Genomic DNA, 6,127 nt, shown 5'->3' with positions numbered 1-6,127 from the left:
ATGGAGTTGCTGAAAGAAAGAATAGACACTTATTGGAAGTAGCCCGGTCCTTACTCTTTACCATGAAAATTTCTAAGTTTTTGTGGGGTGAGGCTATCTTGACCACTGCATACTTGATTAATCATATACCTCTAAGGACACTCAGATTTAAGACCCCTATATAGTGCTTGAAGGGTTCTACTGATTATGTGGTCACCCCTAGGGTCTTTAGGTGTGTTTGTTTTGCTCGAGATCATAGACCCACAGTAGGAAAACTAGATCTACGAGCATTGAAATGTGTCTTTGTTGGTTATCCTGCTACTCAAAAGGGATACAAGTGCTATTACCCTCCTGAGCGACGAATGCTTATCACTATGGATGTTACTTTTCGAGAAACTGAAGCTTATTATGAAAGTCGTCCATCTGATAATAGAACACCAGAATTACTTCTTTTGGGTGACTCTCTATGCACGCCTGGATTTTCTGGTGCTCAGGGAAAGTATCATAGTAATGATGTTCAGGGGGAGCCTGGTATTGGAATAGTTGAAGAGTCCAGTGTGCACTCACCAACTGCCTAGGTGCCTTTACCGCTTGAAGCCTCTTCTCCAGAATCAGAATCTTCTAATGGTAACATTATTTCTGCTACTCCCTTCATTTCTGATCTTAATATTCTTATTGCAAAACGGAAGAGTACTCACCCAATTGTTCCTCCTGCTCGTTACCGTTATGATATAGCTAACTATGTTTCATATAAGAATATGTCTCTATCTTATCAAAGCTTTATAGCTGCATTAAACTCCATCTGTATTCCAAGTACCTGGCAAAAGGCTATGGCAAAATCTAAGTGGAAGGAAGCAATGTTAGAAGAGATGACTACTTTATCCAAAAATCAAACGTGGGATCTGGTCACTCTACCAGCTGGTAAGCATCCCGTGGGATATAAGTGGATGTACACTGTAAAGCAGACTCCAGAAGGCAAGGTGGAAAGATACAAAGCTCGGTTAGTAGCAAAGGGCTATACTCAAACATATGGGGTAGATTATGATAAAACCTTTGCTCCAGTAGCCAAGATGAACTCTGTTCGAACACTGATATCATGTGCTGCTAACTTTGGCTAGGAATTACATCAGTTAGATGTAAAGAATGCATTTCTTCATGGGGATCTTCAGGAGGAAGTATACATGCAAATACCACCGAGATTTGAGATCAGAGCAACTACTGAAAAAGTCTGCAGGCTAAAGCGCTCTCTCTATGGTCTTAAACAGTCTCCTTGGACCTGGTTTGATCGATTCAGTCAGACTGTGAAAGAAATGGGATATAGACAGAGTAATGTAGATGATACTCTGTTCTATAGGCATTTCAAGGGAAAGAAAACTATACTCTTGGTTTATGTTGATGATAATGTAATAATAGGAGATGACCATCATGAGATAAAACAACTCAAAGAAAAACTGAAGCAAGCATTTGAGGTGAAAGACCTGGGTCCACTAAGATATTTTCTAGACATAGAAGTTGCACGATCATCCAAAGAGATTTTTCTGTCGCAACAAAAGTATGTACTAGATTTACTTTCTGAGACTGGGATATTGGGGTGTAAGCTTGCTGCTACCCCGATAAATCAAAATCATCGGACAGTGACAGATGGTGGAGCCCCTGTTGATTGAGAAAAGTACCAACGGTTGGTTGGAAAGTTGATATATCTTTTACATACAAGACCCGACATAGCTTATGCTGTTAGTGTCATCAGTCAGTACATGCATGATCCACGAGAATCGCACATGGAGGAAGTTTTCAGAGTATTATGCTACTTGAAAGGATGTTCTGGTCGTGGTTCGTTGTTCTCGCGACACAACACCTTTCAGGTAGAGGGATTTACTGATGCAGATTGGGTTAAATCACTGGATGATAGGCGATCTACCTCTGGATATTACACATATATAGGGGGTAATCTAGTTACCTGGAGAAGCAAGAAACAGACAGTGGTGGCACGATCATCGGCAGAAGCTGAATATAGAGCAATGGCTCTAGACATATGTGAACTTCTTTGGCTTCAGAAGTTGCTTCAAGAATTATAATTTCTGAATAAATTTTCTCTTCGGTTGTATTGTGACAGTAAGGCAGCAATTGAGATTATAAGCAATCCTGTACAGCATGATCATACCAAATATATCTAGATTGACCGTCATTTTATCAAGAAAAAAATTAATCCAGGTCAGATCTGTATTACCTTCATTCGGTCTTCTGATCAGATGGTGGATATTCTGACCAAAGGACTTAGTTCATCATCTTTTTCTAGATTGATTGACAAGATGGGGCTTCGAGATATCTTCGCCTCATTTTGAGGGGGAGTATTGGAAGGATTGAACCTAATTAGAAAAATTATCTAAATAAGGATCCAAGGATATTATGCCTTAGAATATTCTTGGTATTCCTTGACATATTCTAGTTATTCCCTATATTTGGGTCTACATATCTGTATTTATAGGCTCCTTATATACACTTTTAAAAATATAAAAAAAATTAAAAAAATATTTTTCCTCTTCATTTTCATCACTTTTCTTCCACCAACAGAATCAAGATTTTCCGTTTTAAGAATCTGTGGTATTGTTACCCTGACTTTTAGGACATTATCAGATCTGCTTGGACCGAAAGCGCTCATACCTCTAACCCTTGTGCTGGCTTCGTTCTCAAGCTTCAACGGCTTAGGAAGATTCTTCGTTATTGGAGTAGGGTTGCTGTAGGTAATATTCTCGTTAAGAAGAAGGAGTTAACCCATAAAATAGAAGAACATGACATGCTCGAAGAAGAATATGGGCTGTCTTCTGATGAAAGACTTCAGCGTACCCTTCTCAAAACTCAGCTTGAAGACATCTCTGTCCAAGAAGAGTGTTATTGGAGACAAAGATCACGAGACCAATGGATCAAAAATGGTGACTGAAATACTAAATACTTTCACATTATTGCCAGCAATCGGCGTAGGAAAAATCATATCCAGCAGATTTTTGTGAATGGGATTCACACTTCAAACCCCATCGAGTTACAGCATGCCTTCTTCTCATACTATTCCTCCCTCCTTGGCTCTCCTGATTTAGAGAATATTGATTTACACTGGGAACACCTTTTCCCTGAGGGACAACCTGACCTGTCGAGTCTGGAAGCCGAATTCTCTGAGGAGGAAGTTTGCAACACCATCTTCTCTTTGGCTGTGGATAAAGCTTTAGGCCCGGAAGGCTTCCCTCTCTCCTTCTATCAAAAACACTGGAACCTTTTCAAAGATGACTTCATGGAAAGTTTCAAAGCTCTTCACTTGGGGACTGCTGACTTATCAAGATTAAACTACACTTACATCTCTCTTATTCCTAAGAAAGCTGACTTCCCATCGGTTAAGGATTTCAGGCCTATTAGCCTTGAAAATGGCATCATCAAGATTATCTCCAAAGTACTTTCATTAAGGCTCAGTAATGTTATTGATAAGCTGGTGGCCTCCTCACAGTTTGCTTTCGTCTCAGGGAGAAGTATCCTCGACAGCTATATTTCAACATCTGAACTCATCAATCTCTTCAGAAACACCAATGAACAAGGAATCATGTTTATAATTGACTTCGAAAAAGCTTTCGACAGTGTCTCTTGGGGAACCTTATTCAAATTGCTTCGCAAACGAGGCTTTGGTTCTAAGTTTATCTCATGAATATCCAAACTCCTTGCTACTTCTAAATCCGCCATGATCCTCAATGATCATCTAGCTGGTAGATGGATAACCAGTCGAAAGGGACTCAAGCAAGGTAATCCACTCTCCCCTCTTCTGTTTATTTATTTTGATGGCAGATATACTCCCTGAATATGAAGCGTGCAGCCTCTGAGAATCTCTTGGATCCCATCGGACCTCTAAATTTTTCCAGCAGCCTTCATCCCATCAATACACGGATGATACCATGATTTTCTGCCGAGCTTAAAAATCAACTTTTCCAAATCGCATAGGATTGGGCATAAGCAGAAGCCAATTTTGGGCTGCGCAGCTATTTTGGGCTGCAAAATATCTGAACTCCCATTAAATTATCTCGGTATTCCTTATCGCTATATGTTTCTAACCGAGAAATATTGAAATTTTTTGGTTGAAAAGATTAACAGAAAATGGGCTAGATAGAAGAAACGTACCTTAACATTGGCTGGTCGCGACGTATTGGATGTCTGTTACACTTCTATCGGAGTCCATTATTAAGAAAATCGACTACGTCTGTCGCAATTTTCTCTGGAATGGAGGCAACCAGCTTTCAAATTTCAAAATCCTGGCAAGCTGGTCCCACGTGTGTCGACCTAAATCCTTGGGAGGATTAGGGGTTATTAACTTAAAAGCACTCAACCTTGGTCTTCTCCTCAAATGGTGGGACAAGGCCATGGTCTTTGGAAAGACCTGATCCTCTACTGCTACTACTCTAAAGGTTTTAACTTACGCACCTCTCAATATTACAGACGGAAAATGTCATTTTTTTGGAGAACAATATTGGATCTCAGAGATTATATGCTAGCTTTCACCTCTGCGCTGGTTGAGAATGGGTCTCACTTCATTCTGGAACGACCGATGGCTTTCTGATGTAACTCCCAGAAATTTATTTCCCATTTTATATGCCTTGTCCCTGGACAAATACTGTTCCATTGCGGATTTCCTGATCAAGCAAGACTAGTCGACCAACTTCAGATACCCATTGCCATAGGCAGCTCAAATAAATCTACGTCACCTGTCTTCCGCATTGTCGACTATAGAACTTACAAACCTCGAGGACAAGAGAATCTGGAATTGGTTCCCAAGTCACAGATTCAAAGTTTCGACATGCTACACTTTTTTGATGCATGGCAGTGTGCTATCTCACCTGGGGAAAATCATTTGGCAATTGCCAATCCCTGAAAAGTGCAAGCCCTTCAACTGGCTATGCTACCACCATAAAATTCTTACAGCAGATGTCTTGCAAAAAAAAAAGCTTCAATGGTCCAATAGATGTACATTTTGTTACTCTGAAAACGAATCAGTCGATCATCTATTGCTGCAGTGTCAATTCCCGTCTGAAGTTTGGAGACGAATGCTACAGAAGCGTCGGATCTTCGATTTCCCTCAAGACATCTTCGACCTGTGGCACGACTGGAGATCTAAGCATAGCAATTCCAGATCTAAACCCTTCGACGTGTTCATCTCAGTCACTCTTTGGTCACTATAGAAAGAGAGAAATAACAGGATTTTCTGCTCGGAGGCCTGTAACTCCAACGAGATAATTCGGACTATCAGCTTCCTCATGGCTGATTGGATAAGGAACTCTAAGGACAAGTAATTTCATGTGCTATCCTCTTCGCTTCACACTGACTCGCCTTCATTCTGAGCTTAAGAGCATTCCAGAGTTTTTCTAAGAATTAAGCCTTCAACCTCTTCCGATAGAAGGATGACTGTTCACTTGGTGATTACGTAAATAGTGAGTGGCTTCATTGCCTCTGATAAGCCTGAGAAGGGACGTTCATGCATGCACGTTGTCCTGGACGTGGGTCTAATTTTTTTATCCTCGCAGTGAAGGCTGTCTCATAAAGCATGGGTCTCTATCGATTGAGCTCCCACTTAGCGGACGTGGAAGGATGAAGTTTTAATTCACTTTCATCTGACAGGCCCTTGCATCACTAAAGTTGCTATACTTAGCTCTCGAGGAAGCTTACCGTGCCTCTTAAGTTTTGACCACTTGTTGCAAATCCCAATACTGAATCTTCTTCTTTTTACTTGTACATAACCTTATTTACTAATATATATATCAACGAAGAACATCTCTTACTTCATTTCTTTATTAAAAAAAAAAATTATTTGCTCATATTATTGATAACAAGATTCGCTGTGCCAGTATTGAAGCCTAAACAGGTTAGCTAGTGGCATACTTCGATATACCCCTGTGCCATTCTGCACAAAACCAAACCGATACATCAGGGAGAGTGGAGCGAGAACAAATGAAAGAAAAGAGATAGAGGGAGAGGAGAGGGAAGAAAGAAGAGAGAGAGAGCCTCTATTATTGACTTTATTTAATAATGACAAAATAAAAAATGAAATGGAGGCCAAAGCCTCTATTTCAATCGGAAGGACAGAGTCCCTCCTACTTTCCAGCAAGCTCCACAGTAGTGC

This window comes from Elaeis guineensis, chromosome 13, assembly GCF_000442705.2.
Source record: "Elaeis guineensis isolate ETL-2024a chromosome 13, EG11, whole genome shotgun sequence".
Classification (NCBI taxonomy): domain Eukaryota; kingdom Viridiplantae; phylum Streptophyta; class Magnoliopsida; order Arecales; family Arecaceae; genus Elaeis; species Elaeis guineensis.
This window is presented reverse-complemented; position numbering follows the sequence as displayed.